This window comes from Grammomys surdaster, unplaced genomic scaffold (assembly GCF_004785775.1).
Source record: "Grammomys surdaster isolate TR1022 unplaced genomic scaffold, NIH_TR_1.0 134, whole genome shotgun sequence".
NCBI lineage: Eukaryota > Metazoa > Chordata > Mammalia > Rodentia > Muridae > Grammomys > Grammomys surdaster.
This window is the reverse complement of record NW_021604592.1, coordinates 659012-676236: the sequence shown is the minus strand read 5'-3', so window position 1 is coordinate 676236 and position 17225 is coordinate 659012.

Below are 17225 nucleotides of genomic sequence, written 5' to 3'. Positions count from 1 at the left end.
TGTTATTTTGGAAATTTTGAGAGTCTACCTTTCTCTTGGAGAAAAGAAAGTAAAGGCAACAAGTTTTATGGAAGTTGTTCGATAATGTAATGAAAATATATATAAAGCTTTAACTGTAGTATGTCATGTGCACATAAAGACATACAGTAGGCAGGTTGGGAATTGACAGAAGGACTGAGTCAGTGATGATAGAAAAGCTCCTAGTACTCCCAGAAAGTATGAAAGGCCATTCACATCCTCAGCATTATATAAACTAAATTATAGAAATCTGATGAAAATTTTCACCTAACAAAGAAGATTTTCATTTTTCCACCTAATTCTCTCCCTTCTTACTGATCCTTGATAAAACGGGATGTTTGAAGAAGAGAGATTTTTATTAAGGGTGCTAAGATAAACAAGGAAGAAAAGAGTCAGAAAATTTATGATCTTGAGAATGATTAAGTCAGAGTGGGTCTCCTAGCAGCTACATGAGATACCACAGAAACACCAGAAACTCCAAAACACTGGGATCTGACATCTTCTGTGTTCTCCATATGCACCCACAAACAACCGTATCAACATAAAAAGATAAACACATACACATCAATAAAAATAAAAACAAATCTTAAAGAAATAGAATGAAAATAGAAAGTTCTCTTTCCTATCTGTGTGTTTGAAGCCAAGAGCAACACAAGAAAAATTGCTTCTTTTATAACACTCTCTAGACAGGAAAAAATGAAATCTACTGGCACCAATTTTCAACTTTGTTGAACACTGTTTGAAATGACTTGAACTTCGCAGTTACTCTCACAAAGGAAACTATTAACCTCCTACATAAAAACAAAAGCATGAAATCCATACACGTATCTGTGCGTTTGAAAATGGACACAATTTAAATCCCATATAAAACAAGAGTGGAAAAATAGTCTAGGAATTCTATACAGTTTAAAGTAGGAGAGTCATTTGCCTCATTTTCACAGGAAGTGAGCTAAGCTTGCTCTGGCAGACACAAATGAAAAATGTTGTAAATCCTGTGCATGATTTCCTTGTCTTGTCTATGGAATGGACTAATGTGAAGTTTAAATAAACATGGGATAGTGTGCACTATTTTTAAGTAATACACTATTTGAAATGAATCTTTTCCCTGCTAAGACTAGAATTGGAATTGATATAAAAGAAAAATAAATCTGTTTAATAAATGTCTAATTGGAGCAAAGAATATTTTACCTGTTTTATGCTATAAGGGTATAAGGGCAGGGTTTGTTTTCCAGAAATTAATCAATTAATCACTCTCTCTCTCTCTCTCTCTCTCTCTCTCTCTCTCTCTCTCTGTCTCTCTCTCTCACACACACACACACAAAACACACACACACACACACACACACACATTAATATAAAGGTTAGGTATCTTTGAGAAAGGCTAAAAATCTTAAATAAGGTTACTTTGATAAGTTGATACATAGTTTTATAAATATAGTAAATCTATATTTTCTTAGTATAATACTTATGACAAAATAAATAAGGTTAAACTAAGGAAAAAAAGAGAAAATAAGGTATATTATGTACTCATTTTACAGGAAGTATAGTCTGAAATATATTTAACATGTGAACATTATATACAAGTATTTGGAATTGTTTTCAGTATTTATTCTTGTGACTGAAATGTGAATGAAGCAGATTTCCAACTTGCTTTAAATAAATTCTTTGTACTCATTCAGCGTAACCACCTTATGCTTGCCCTTTAGCCATCATGGATAATGAGTCACCTCTGCTATCTGATGACAGACAAATTAGTATAGATACCAGATCATGCAAAAAAAAATTAGCACAGTGGTGTAATCACATCAATTTTGAACATTGTCTCTATCACTAACTGTATATTTCCTACTAACAAATATCCATTTAGTTTTATCAACTCAGGGATATATATATATATATATATATATATATATATATATGGAATATATAAGGAATTTATAAACTCAAATCAAGGCTAGTGAGCCAAACCAATAGGAGTTTTATATAATTAACAGTGTTCCATGAGCAAATTTCATTGCTCAAAGTTTCCAAACCACAGTGAAAGAGACAAAGACTTGTTAATTTTCTCAATGTTCAGTTTTAACTTCATATTCAATTGCAATTGTATATAATAATTCAATGAAGAATGAATTAAATCTTAAAGTTCATAAGGGCAGAAGTATCTCTTTAAGATATCATTATCTGTTCTGTATAATCTATCTGTCTCTATCTATCTATCTATCTATCTATCTATCTATCTAACTATCAATCTATCTACCTATCTTTATCTCTCTATCTCTATGACTTTTCCTTTCTTCTGTATAGTGAGACTGGGAAAGACTTTGCTCATGGAACACTGTTAATTATATAAAACTGTGTGACTCTCGGGAGGTTTTTAAGGTAGAGGACAGGCAGAGTTATTTGCAGTATAAGGCAAATTGTCTAGGTTGGGTTTTTTTGAAATGCGTGTAGTATTATTTATGGCAAGTAGAAATTCTCTAGTTATTTCTCTGTGACACTAATAAGAGCTCATCACAAAAGGTCATCCTAGGAAAATGCTAGTTGGGCAAAATCCATTATCATTAAACAAGCAAGGTAAATAGCAATTAAAACAAATGTTTCCTTAGGAACGATCTCATTCTAAGAATTTATGAGGTACAAAAGTGATATCAGGCTACATTTGGTCCTAGTAAAAGTCGATAGTGCCCTGTCCCATCTTGTCTCAATGGGTATGCACATTTTCTGTTAACTTTCTAGGCATATGGAAAAATGTGATTATAAATGCAAAGGTCAATAACCTAATGAAAAACATAAGATGTTAGTAGTCATATTATTATATCTACTTTTAAATTTTCAACTTTTTAATATTACAAAACTATAATCAATTTTTTCTACATACCATATATGCTAATAAGCAAATATGTGATACTGGTTATCGTTTCCTATCTTTCCACATTGTTTATATTTATTTTCATTGAGATTATTAGTTTTACTAGAACATTCCTCAAAAAACTAGAAGGAAAATAAATAAATGAATGAATGAATGAATGAATGAATAAATAAATAAATAAATTAATTAATTAATTAAATTGAAGGGCCAACATGGCAGCTCAATAGTAAGGTTGCTTGCACATGCACAGAGTAAATAAGTGAAATCAATAAAGAAGTAAATAATTATGTAATAAATAAGTGAAATCAAAATGCCTCTTAAATTGTTTAGTCTTGCATATTTAGCTACCACTGAACCATTTACTGTCAACTAACAGATTGAATGAAGTTTCAAAAAGGTTTTTTTTTTTCATTTTTTACTGGTTATTTTATTTATTTACATTTCAAATGTTACCCCCTTTCCCAGTTTCCCCTCCACAAGCCTCCCTTCCCTTCCTCACTCCCCCTGCCTCTATGAGAGTGCTCCCCTAGCTTCCCACCCACTCCTGCCTCAGTGGCCTAGTATTCCCCTCTCCTGGGTCATGAAGCCTCCACAGGACCAAGGGGGCTTGATAAGGCCCTCCAAGTGATGCTAGATAAGGCAATCCTCTTCTATATATTCAGATGGAGCCTTGAGTAACCACTGTGTACTCTTTGGTTGGTATTTCAGTTCCTGGGAGCTTTGGAGAGTCTGGTTGGTTGATATTGTTGTCCTTCCTATGAGGTTGCAAATCCCTTCACCTTCTACAGTCCCTGCCCTAAATTTCCCCATTGAGGTCCCTGAGCTCAGTCCAATGTTTGATTGTGTACACTCACATCTGTTTTGGTCTGACTCTGGCAGAGTCTCTCAGAGGTACAGCTACACAGGGCTCTGGTCAGTAAGCACTTCCTGCTATCAGTAATAATGTCTGGGTTTGGTGTCAGCAGATGGGATGGATCCCTAGGTGGGCCAGACTTTGATTGGCCTTTCTTTCAGTTTCTGTTCCACTTTTTGTCCCTGCATTTCCTTTTGACAGAAGGAATTCTGGATAAATATGTTTGAGGTGGGTGGGTGGCCCTATCCACTGGATATGGTCTCTATAGGTTCTATCTCCCCTGTGTTGGGTATTTCAGCTCAAAAAAGTATTCTTAACAAACATGAAAAGAAACAGAATCTATTAGTTGTATAAAATTTAATATAAGTCACAACAAAAATATGAATACATACAGGATCCACTTCCCCAGGAAAAATATTTTTCCTCCAAACCTTTACACACATTTTTAATACTGTTATATGTCCTAATTTTATTTATGGCTTTACCATTTGATAATATTTCTGCTTTATTTCATAATATTTTGTGACCCTAAACCAAAATTTTAATTTCATGAAGCAATTTTCTTCATGATTAGTATATAACTTAATGTGTTTCATTTTTTAATCTTTTGCTGGTTGGTGAACAATGAAGGCAGGTATCTATCTAAGCTCAGTTTTTCAGATTACATCCAACTTCTTTCTTGATTTGTAACTTCGGTTTTGAAATCTAGTTATCACATATAATATTGTATTAGCTATCTATAGTTTTTCCTCAATTCTTTTGCATATACCGTACAGTTACTAACACATTGTTTCATCATCAAGGTAAAATTTAAAGAACAAGGGAAAATACAAAGGAAATTTATTTTTAAAATCTAAGATTTGAAGCTTTTACTATTTAGTGTTTATTTTCACACTAGCATCTCTACTTCATTCTCATATCTGCACAATAAGCAACAACAATGTAGAAAACATATTGAAAGCTAGCTCTAAATAATTTTATAGAGGAGGCATTGGAAGTTATGTAAATATACTTCTCATATACAAAATTAAAATTATATAATTCAAAAGTAACTATTCCAATTAAACATTGTCAATATATTTCATCTTTGTTATTATAAAAGTTCAATTGCATCCATTCTGCATTTTAAAAACATACCTAACTCCTACATAATTAAAATCATCTTTCTTTACTCTGCATTTCCAGTGAGCTATTGTATTAAACATCTCATCAAAATACATTTGCATCATCCCTCCACTGGGAACCTGCCTGGCTATAGGAGGGTGATGCTTCAGGTTCCAGGTCTCCACTGTTAGGTAACTCAGCAAAGGTCACCTCCATTGACTCCTGAGAGACTCTCCCATTCTAGGTCTCTGGGACTTCCTACAGACTCCCCTCACCTCCCCACCCCTGGAAGTTGCAGATTTCCATTTATACTCCGGGCTCTCTGGGCCTTTCTCCTCTCTTTCCCCACACCTGATCCTGCCCTAACTGTATTATCCTCCCCCTCTGTGGAGAAAGATGTGCCTGCAAGTGGGTGTGCGGGCTGGTATGCATTCCTGTTGGACGGAGTTGTGGTCCTTGCTCATCTGTCACGGCTCAGAGTGGCCGAAGCTCCCGAAGGAAATTAGAATGAGTTCCTGTCACTCTGTGCCAGGCAGGCACGTTGGGGCCTGGGTGTGGGGGAGAACTCAGTCTGAAGGTTCCACGGGGGCAGAGGGGGCAGGGCTCTTGAGTGGACCCATAGAGAGGGCCACCACAACCGCCTGCTGGCTCCCGGGTGATCGGGCAAGACCTGGCAGAGCTACAGCAGTGGCCCTCCACGGCAGAACTGAGGCAAGGGGCACGCGGACAGAACCGGCCAGCATGCCTAGAGAAACTGGCAGGCGGGGAAAAGAGGGAGAGCTCTGGCCATGCCCTGCAGAAAAGGGATTCACTTGCCTGAAAGATGGCTGCTTGGCTAGTTTGCATGAAGAAGCCAGCCTCCATGGCAGAACACAGAGAAGCTCTCCACGGGAGATTAGACATGGCTAGGTAGTTGAGACCATCTCTGCAGTTCCCCCAATGGAGGGCCCCCAAAGACACATGGAGGTCCATGGGTTTTACAGGCTTTATTTTCATAATGGATGGTAGTTGAATCTGGATGTACCCCCACTTAGGTCAGGGTGGACCTGACTTAAATAGGGAGGGAGGAAGGAGCAGGGTCTGGGAAAGAATACTTAATTAGCTATGCCCTCTAGCCTTTAAGTTATCTCATTAATATGGAAATCTCATGAGGGCCTGAGGCCTGTAGTCATGCCCTCTACCTATGGAGGAGCAGGGGATTGCCCTATATGACTGAACAGCAGTGCAGGTCAATGGAGATCTTAGACTGAGTGGCAAGACCCTGGGTTCTGGGGGCGTGGCCAAACACCTGCTATTGCCCCATTGGGGTTGGGATTCGAGGCCAGTGTTCAACCAAGAACCAAGCTATCCTTACGTGGTCCCACACCCCTCCCCTCTCTGACCCAGTTTCCTTCTTCCCTCTGCCCGCTATGACTATTTTGCTCCCTTTTCGAAGTGTGATTTAAGTTTCCTACCCTGGGCTTGCTTTCTTAACTTCTTTGGGTCTGTGGGGTATATGATGGGTATTCTGTACTTTGTGCCTATTATCTACTTATCAAAAGGACTTATGCATGTCCTTTTGAGTCTGGGTTACCTCACTGAGGATGATTTCCATCCATTTGCTTGCAAAACTCTTTATGTCGTTGATTTTAATAGCTGAATAGTGTTCTGTTGTGTAAATAAGTCACATTTTTTGTATTCATTCTTTGGTTGAGAAACATGTTGCTTCCAGTTGCTAGCTGTTTTGAATAAAGCTGCTATGAAGATAGGGGGCATACGACCTTGTGGTATGGTGTAGCATCTTTTGGATATACGTCCAGGGGTGGTATAGCTGGGTCTTCAGGTAGAACTATTTCCAGTTTTCTGAGAGACTACCAGACTGGTTTCCAGAGTAGTTGTTCAAGTTTATAATCCCACCAGCAATTGAGGAGTGTATTTCTTTCTCCAAATTCTCAGCAACATGTGCTGTCATTAGAATTTTTGATCTGAGCCATTCTATTTGGTGTGAGGTGGAATCTCAGGGTCATTGTGCATTGCATTTTCCTAATGACTAAAGATGTTGAAAACTCCTTTAAAGTGTTTCTCAGCCATTAAAGATTCCTCTGTTGAGAATTCACTATTAACCTCTGCACCCCATTTTTAACTTGGGTTACTTTAGATGTTTTGTCTTACTTCTTGAGTTCTTTATAAAGTTTGGATATTAGGCCTCTTTCAGATGTAACATTGGTTCTGTTCTTTTCCCAATCTGTAGGCTGCTGTTTTGTCCTATTGACAGTGTATTTTGCCTTGCAGAAGCTTTGCAGTTTCATGAGATATCATTTGTCAGTTGTTGATCTTAGAGCCTGAGCCATTGTTTTCCTGTTCAGGAAATTGTCTCCTGTACCAACATGTTCCGTTTTATATTGAGGTAATTGATTTATTTGGACCCGAGTTTTATGCAGGGTGATAAATATGAATCTATTTGTGTTCTTCTACATGCAAACATATAGTTACACAAGCATTATTTGTTGAAGATGTTTTCTATTTTTTCCATTGTATAGTTTGGTTTCTTTTTCAAAATTCAATTGTCTACGGGTGTGTGGGTGTATTACTGATCATCAAGTTTACTCTATTGATGAACTTGTTGGTTTGTATTTCAACCTGAAATATGCCCTGTCTAAAAGAAATGCAGGGACAGAAATTGAGCAGAGAGTAAAGAAATGCCCGACTAACAACAACTGCCCCAACTAGCAAAAACATCTCATGGATTGTGGGAAAAAATAAAGCTGCTGTGGTGGTGGAGGACTGGAGGCTTTCCACGCCCGCAGGTCCCACATACACGAGAAGGTCTAAGGTTCCAGGCAGCCTGGAGGCTTTGGCAGCGGCTGCAGGCCCCAATAACATGAGGAAGTTCTTGGTTCTAAAAGGGTTTATTGTCATGACGGACGGTAGATGGATCTGGTTGCACCCCTGTAAAACTCAAGGCAGTCCCGAGTTAAATAGGGAGGGAGAAAGGGGGAGGATCTGGGGAGGGATGCTTAATTTGCTCTGCCCTCTGGCCTTCATTAGTATGTAAATCCCTAGGGCCTGAGACCTATAGTCACACCCTCTACCTCTGCACTTTGGGAGGGGCTGTAATGGCCTATGTGACTGAACAATGTAGTTCTATGGTGACTAGACTGCTTTTCAGGACCCTGGGTTCTGGCGGTGCGCTGAACTCCTGCTGGTTCTCACATAGAGTCTCAGGGTTCTAGGCCCATGTTCAGCCGTTAACCAGGATACCCTTACACAGTCCCACAGTGGGTAAGTACCAATCCCTGACATTATCAATGGTACTCTGTGATACTTGAAGACTGGGGCCTAGAGTAACTGTCCTCTGAGAGACAGTACCAAGAAGCTGACTGAAACAGATGCAGATATCCACATCTAAATATTGGAATGAGGTCAATGACTCTTATGAAAGAGTTGGGAAAGGATTGAAGGGCCTGAAGCAAATTGTAAGTAAATTTATTTATATTTGGGATGTAAATAAATAAATGAATGAATAAATGAATAAATAAATAATGAATAAATAACATACATTTGCCTTATCTAAAAGTTTTTGTTTTAATTTCTTACCGGTAAATGTAACTTTATTACCCTTATATAATTGTCATCTCAGAGACTTACTGCTGAATGAGCTCACCCTTTCTAGCACTTTCTGTCTAGTTCAACACAGCTGTTCTGGTTCAAACTCCTCTCCAAGCTGACTGATTCAATCTGATTTCTCTCAGCTTCTCAGTGACCTCAGACAACCTCTAACAATCTGCTCTAACCTTCTGATTCCTTCTTATTCTCTTGTTTCAGTGCCTCTGCTGACCCACACTGGCCTGTATGAACTCATAAAAGAACTCAATTTTACTGCACTGCATTGTATTACACTGATTCCCACCTAACTACGCCAACCTCAACTCCACTCAACTAAATTGACTGCACTGCCCTCTTTTCTCTGCTTTTTTTGGAGAGTTTTGCATATCCAATTTTTGACTAATTGTATGTCTTTCTCTGATTTATCGCTTTGTCTGATTCCCAATTAGATGTCACTTTCAAATATTGCTACTTCCATAAACTAAACTTGCATTCATTGTTTGGGATTAAAGTTGTATACTAGGTATCTCTCTGCATTCCAGCTTTTCCATATAGACCTAAAAGATCCTTGGATGTGATCTCTCGCCAGAACAGCCATGTTGCTGGATGATAAGTCCTTTACATTTGCCAACATTTGGTTCCTTAATTTCAATGAAAATTTCTTTCTGCTGCCAGAACAATTTCATTATGAACAAAAATATTAACAGCTTTCTAGTAACAATGCTAACCCATTCAGTGGTCATTGTAATCAGATTCTCTGCAACATTCCAAATTCATCACTGAAGTATTCTTCAAGAACTCCTTAGCATCCACGATATTTTTTTTTCTTTTTAACCTATCTTACTTTTGTAATCTTTTCCTGCTTTATTTTTAAGGATTTCAAACTTCCATCTCCAGTCATAACTTATATATTGGAATCTGTCAAAAAAATTGTGGTCATGGAATTTCCTTTACTTAGAATTCTGTTAATTAGCTCCCATTCACTGAAATGCTGCTTTAACATAATGATGGTTAACTCATAGAACTCTTTCTGTCTTCTTCCAAATCACATATTTATGTATTGGGCTATACCCTGGTTTTGGGTGCATGTTTAACATGTACCTGAGTTGTTTACCTTAACAGTATTTTTTTTGTTTTGTTTTTGTTTTTCGAGACAGGATACTTAACAGTATTTTTACTCCTCTACAAAATACAATACCATATTGAAAATCCTTAGAAACCAAGATAAAAAAACAAAATCACCGTCACCAACAGCATATGTTGTCTTTCTACATGTTTTTAGTGAAATTTTATAAGCAATGTTTTCATCTGTTTTAATGAATTGGACAAACTAAAATCTAACATTCTCATTATGAACAAAAATGATCCTATCCACTTAACATAATTTTATTGACTTGATTCATTATAAGTAATAGTTTAAACTCCTTAGCATGGGTATCCAAAGGACAATTTCTTGAACCCTATTAATCTTAGTTCTTCTCTGTACTAACATCAACAAGAATAAGTAACATTTATTTTGTAGACTATAAATCTTTGATATTCAACTAACTGAACAACTGAATAAACAAAAAATTAACTCCTCAATGAAAAATATACATGCCGCTCCAGACAGATATTTTTGCTTTTTTATATTTGTTCCACTAGATACTGCTTATCTGTATTTATGTAATAGTTACAGAAATGGGTCTTTATTTGTGTCCCCTTTATTGTATTATGTAAAGTTTTTGAGGATTGGGTCATGAACATATCTTTTAGTATTTGAAAATAACATTCACTAGATGTTTAATAAAACATACTGAATAATCAGTTTTTGCAGTGGAGTATATTGGATCACAAAATGCTCAAAAAACAAAATCAAAGATGGAAAAATGTATTTAACAATAATGCTTTGGTTTTACCCTGTTAAACCTAGATATTATGGGTTATTTTGTTTGCTTGTTTCTTTGTTCGTTTTTGTATCTTCTTCACAAACAGAAATTGCATAGACACTTCTTTGGAAAAATATTGCTCTATAGCCAGGGCGGTCCTATTAATATATCATTTTCTCAATTGAAATTAAAAGTCATTTTAAAGGGTTTATGGAACTAGTAGAGATAAAATGAATTTTCAGCCAATCAACTAGGAAAAGATGAACATTCTAGTCTTTAGAGAAAAATATGAATATCAGAGCACATGCAATAAACAAAATGATTAAATAAATTTCTAATCACCAATATTTTAGTGAGATAATGGGAATTTTAATTAGTTATAAATACTTGCCTATTGTGCAAAAGAACCTGAGTTGAATCTCCACTATGTAAAACTAGATTAAGCATTTGAAATATAACATAGTCGTTACAAATAAGTAAGGTACATATAAAAAGATATTCAGGCTTTGATATTTCAGAAAATCTAAGACAATTTTTTGTTTTCATGAATTTTCACCACATTGATAATAGTAACTTCTTACCTAATTCCTGCCATATTAATTTGCAATTTTAGGCTACAAATACTTTGATAAATTTTCCTTAATATTAATCAAATACTGTCTATGTAGAATTGTTAAATCAGTAGGAGCTGAGACATATGAAATAAAATGTTACTTACTAAATTTAGAATAATGCAATATTTATTATTGCTATGTTTTATATGTTTTATTACTGAGATATTCCTCATTTTGTTGATCTTAAAGTCATTGGTCTAGATTGATGCCATCCACATCTGACTCACGTCGAACGGGCATCTTTTTAATTATGTATCTGTTTCCTTTAATTCACCATTCTACTATTTCCAATATGAAGTATTCAGGTACTGTCATGCATAGCTGCCAATGTGTTTCTTTTGATGTTTACATGGAAAACAAAGCAGAACAAAACAAAACAAAACAAAAACCTAGCTTTTTCACAACAGCATTGTCAAAAATAATGACTTTATGAGTGAATTCTTAAATACAAACAACTGAGCATTTGTCATAAGATAGCCACAGGCATCATTTCGTGGTTATCTGAAATCACAAGTCAGATGAGAGGAAAGTTCCAGTGTCTGTGAAATAAATTCTCAGCAGTGTAGCTCAGCTGTCAACAGCCGAAGGGGTCACGCAATGGTTGGCTGAGCTGGAATGTAGAAGTTGAGAAATGAGCAGCTGAGATGAAAATGAAAGCCTGGTGCTTTCTGAGAGACAGAGAGGCAACTGTGACATTGTTGTAAGGCTCAGGAAATGGGAACAGAGGAAGTTTGGATTTGTGCCTTGTGCAACTGTGCTTCCTTCAGTTCTTGACATGGAGTCATTATTAAAAACAAAAACTTCATACTACAAAACAAATCAAAACTCCTGAGACTGTTTGGGAAATATCACTAGATGAAAACAGTGGCCGTGGGACCAAATACAGGTCATAATGCAGACAGAAATTGTAACGGATTGATATGTACAAAGACACATGTGGTTTTTATTGATTAAATAGTCAAACTATGAGAAATGCAAACAGCACACTATGTCAACACTGAAAGATTACTCCATGTTTGTTATACCTTATTGTTTATTATGTCTGTCTCTACCTAATATATGTGAAATATCTGTTAAGTTCTTTGAAATGTCATTTCTAACTTGATTGTATTTTGCACAAGCTAATAATTTAATAAGTTATAGTTTCTTTAAAATATTATTAGCAATTATACAACAGAGAACTAACTTATCATACTAAAGTAAATTATCTGACATAAGTTCTCTGTTAAGTTATCCTGAGTCTGGTAGGGAATTGAAGTGTATCAGAGCTTGCTATACTGTTTGTTAAACAGCAGTAGTGAGTCATTTTGAGTAATAATACTTTTTATGACATTAGCAATCATGGTGTATTAATCTCATTTTCCTGAGTCTCAAAGGTTTTGGCCATGAACTACATGTAAAACTACATATAGCTAAGTATAAAACTACATATAACAAAATATAAAATATTTAAATATAAATGTATATAGTCTAATATTTACATTTGGATATTAGAATAATGGTATAAAGTAAGTAAATAATACATTAATGCTGTTAGTCAATACAATTAATTGATGATCATATTCACACATCTAATGAATTAATGTTTCTTTTAATATCTTATTTTAGATATTTTGATTTTTTCACTAAATCATAGAAGTATTTTGTCTATTTAAAAATATTAATCCAGGATTAGAAGGACACATGTATATCATGAGTGTAGGACACCAGCAATCAAACCAATTATAAGAACAGATTTTTTTTAAAAAACCAATGTTAGGTTTGCAGTAGTATCCTATTTGGTTTGTAATACTCATTAGAGAATGGAGGAAATAGTTGTATTTGGGGAGACATTCCAATACTATTTACCACAAGTGAAAGTCACAGATAAAGTGTACAGAGGAGCCTGAATAGTAACTAGTGGCAGAAAATAAGAGCAAGTATATCAGAATGAAAGTTACAAATGAGCTTACAGTGCAAGTCACAATTTCTCCTCAGATGTGATCTGGCTTGGATTCAAAGGCAGCTCAAATCCCTGAATTCATCCAGTCCTTGATGAAAAGAGCATCAGCCTGAGTTTTATTTTATTCCAAAACGTCAAAAAATCTAGACTCCTCAGTCAAGTTAGTTCACATGTCTAGAGTCTGATCATTCACAGTATTATTTTCCTGAAGTCTGATTTTTGTTTTTTAGTCTTCATGATGAGTTTTATTTTTTTTTAAACTGGGTGTTTTATTTATTTACATTTCAGATGTTATCCTCTTTCCCCATTGCCCTCCCCGAGAAACCCCTATCCTATTCCCCCTCTTCCTGCTTCTATGAGAGTGTGTCCCCACCCACACAACCACTCCCACCTCCTCACCCTTGTATTCCTCCACACTGGGGTATCCAGCCTTCACATGATCAAGGACTTCCTCTCCTACCTATGCCTGAAAAGGCCATCCTCCACTATATATAAAGCTGGATCCATAGGTCCCTCCCTGTGTGCTCCCAGGCTAGTGGTTTAGACCCTGGGAGCTTTGGTTGGTTGGTATTGTTGTTCTCCCCATGAGGCCACAATACTCCTTCAGCTCCTTCAGTCTTCTCTCTAACTTCTCCATTGGGGTCCCTGTGATCAGTTCAATGGTTAGCTGTGAGCATCCGCCTCTGTATATGTCAGGGTCTGGCAGAGCCTCTATGGAGACAGCTATATCAGGCTCCTGTCCAAAGGCAGACACTGTTGTGGATGCCAGGAAGTGCACGCTGAAGTCTGATTTTATAGTTCATGTTATCGTATAGATTCACATCTGTCTTAATTGTTGTCAATTTTTTTTTATTTAAAATATTGAGGGTTTAGGCATATACATATAAATGACGATATATGAAATAGGTTGATTTTATGTACTTGGGAGTATAAATATAATACAAAAACGAGCGTGAGCATGCACACACACATACACACACAGGGTAGGGAAGAAAGGGAGAGAGAGAGAGAGAGAGAGAGAGAGAGAGAGAGAGAGAGAGAGAGAGAGAGAGAGGTAGGTGGGAGGTTGGAAAGATCGCTCGGCAGCTAAGAGCACTGGCTTCTTTTCAAGAGGACCTGGATTCATTTCTCAGCACTCACATGGTAGCTCACAACTGTCTATAACTTCAGTTCCTGGCGTCCAATAGCCTCACATAGACATACATGCAGGCTAAAAAACAATGTGCATAAGATAAAAATTAATAATACAGTTTTTCAACAATTTATTCATTTATTCACTTTACATCCAGATTTCAGTCTCCCTAGCTCTTCTCCCAGTACCTCCCTAATAAATACACTTCCCTTCATTACCCCTGGCCTTCTCTTCAGAGAAGGGGAAGCCCCACTTGGATACAACCCTGCCCTGGGACATCTCGTTCCTGCAAGACTAAGCAATCCTCTCCCAATGAGCCCCAACCAGGCAGTCCGGTTTGGAGAAGGAGATTCAATGACAGCCAACAGTCCCAGCTCCAATTGTTAGGATACTCACATGAATACCAGTTTGCACATCTGCTATGATGGTTTAGGGGTCCAGCCCTAGGTCCAGCCGCTATATGCTCTTTGGTTCATGGCTCAATCTCTCTGAGCCCCCATGGGCCCAGGTCATTGGACTCTATGTGTCTGAATCTTTTTGTGGGTGTTCTTGAACCCCTGGATCTTAGTTATCTAGCTGGATCACTTCTATCTCGAACTTTTCCACAAGAATCCTGGAGCTCTGCTTGAACTTTGGCTGTGGGACTTTGTCTGTTTTCATCTGTTGCTGGATGAAGTCATGCAGGAAACAGTATACTAGGTTCTTGTCTACAAGCATAGCAGAGTATCATTAATAGTGTCAGGGATTGGTTTTCTCACATGGAATGGGGCTCAAGTTGCGCCAGTTACTGGTTGGCTGTTCCCTCAAGCTCTGTTGTATTTTACCTTTGTACCTCTTGTAGGCAGGACAAATTTTGGGTTTAAGGTTTAGTGGATGGGTTGATGTCCCCCTGCTTCCACAGGAAGTGACCACTTCAGACTTCACATCTTCTGTTGCTAAGAGTGTCTTCTGGAGTAACTACCAGACTACCCAGAGCCTCACTAATCCCAGGGCCCCTGCTAGTGAGTAGAGATGTGCCACCTCCTATTTCTGTCCTCACTTCCTACCCTCTTGCCTGCCATCTCCCCACATCTGATCCTGATCCTCTTTCTTCACCCCCCCCACCTCTCCCACACAGTTCCCTCTTTTCATTGACCTCTGATGACCATTTTTCCCCTTTTGAGTGAGATCCAGGCATCCTTTCTTGGACCCCCATATTACCTAGTTTCTTTGGGTCTGTGGAACCTAGCAGTTATCCTGTATAAGTGAGTCATATCCACTTATAAGTGATTACATACAATGTACGTCTTTCTAGATCTGTGTTAGCTCACCCAGGATGATATTCTCTAGTTCTGTTTACTCACAATTTCATCATGTCTTTGTTTTTAATACCTGAATAGTATTTCCATTGTGTAGATGTTCTACATTTTCTTTATCCATTCTTCAGTTGTAGGACATCTAGAATGTTTCCAGTTTCTGGCTACTACAAATAAAGCTACTATAAATACAATTGAGCAAGTGACACTGTGGTATAGTGAGGTGCCTCAACCATTAAAGTCTAGGCTTACAAATAATAATATAACAATTAATAAAAAGTTTATAAAAAAAGAAAGGATGAGTACATGGCTAGGTTTGGAGTAAGAAATGGTAGGCAGGAAATAACATAATTGTATTATAATCTCAGAAAATATAACTATACTTTTATATTTAAAAGTAAAACTAAAATGAATTTTCATACCAAAAAAATATTTAATGTTATGTGCTCCACAATTTTCATCAAATATCTGTGTTATTTGTAATTGAAAACAGAAAAAGTAATTATAATTAATTGTTTTAATCATGAATGCACTGATTGCTTTCTTATAGTTTGCTTTCATACAGTTTTATAATTTATATTTCATATAGCTTTACATTTACATATATACATATGATTTCATATATAATGATGAGAAATTGATATGTTAAAATAATATTTATAATATTGCTGAGTATTTGTCTCTATAAACTTGTTTCTTTGACTCTTTAATTTCAATGTATACAAAATGTTCTGGAACTCTGTCACTAATTATTAGGAGAAACTCAATAACATGATGAAGTCAAAATAAACAAACAGAAAACAAACAGAATAGCTTTTGAAAATAGTCTGGTTGGAATACAAAGTTTATTAGAATTGAAATAAAATTATGAGCTGTGGCACTACTTGAATATGAATAAATGAGTTCAAATTAGTGTACTTATCTACTATGGTATTTAAAATTACATGAAAAGAGCTATAATAAGACACACATAATTATAAAACATATCATCTGATCTTTTTTTATATCAATAATATGCAATCAAGTCAACCATAAAATGATAATTTTTCTTGTTTCAATAGTTCTGCATTTTCTACTAATATATAATGTACATTATTTGCATAATTACTAGTAATCATAAAACCAGAAATTTGTTCTTTATAACTTAAAATATAAACATTTTTACTAATTGAAATATTAAATTACAATGTCTTTACATTACAATCTTAATATAGGATATTAGTATAATTTATTATTGAATGTAACCAAGTCAATTGAACATAAAAAAGTACCATCAGTAAGTAGTGAATGTATTTGTAATGGAAGAAATTCTTTCTAAAATATCTCAAATATTTATCTCTTCACAAATTGGATTTTCTTGGTAAGTACATTAATTCCGGTTCTAGTATTGTTTGCAAAGTTTTATGTTTTAATACCATATTGATGCTAGTGAAGTCAAAGTGAAATGAAATACCCACAATGAAATATTAGTAACCCTTTTAAAATGCATAGGAATATTTCAGGCATACTACATGTCAACATTAGTTCACATGCATTATATTTCATTAATTTCGAATTAAATGAATATTTTCATTTACATTAAGACAGGTGTTTTATTACATAGGCAATTCTTAGAATTTAGAACATTGATATGGACAGTTTTATAGTTTATTGAATTCATTCAAACATACATTATTATTTGTATTAAGGCAAGTTTTTTATTACATGAGTCTTTCTTAGGATTTGAAACATTGGTACTCAGCTGAAGAATAAGCTTCTCTACAAACTATAGTGAAAATAATTCTAAGTGATGCCTCAAAAAACAAAAATATTTAATGAAGACAACATAGTGCAGAATTATGGTTGTAATGTAATTGATATTCAATGGAATCTGTCGTTCACATACCAGTTAGCATTTAAAACAGTACTTACTGGGAATATTACTTATATATACTTAATATAAAAT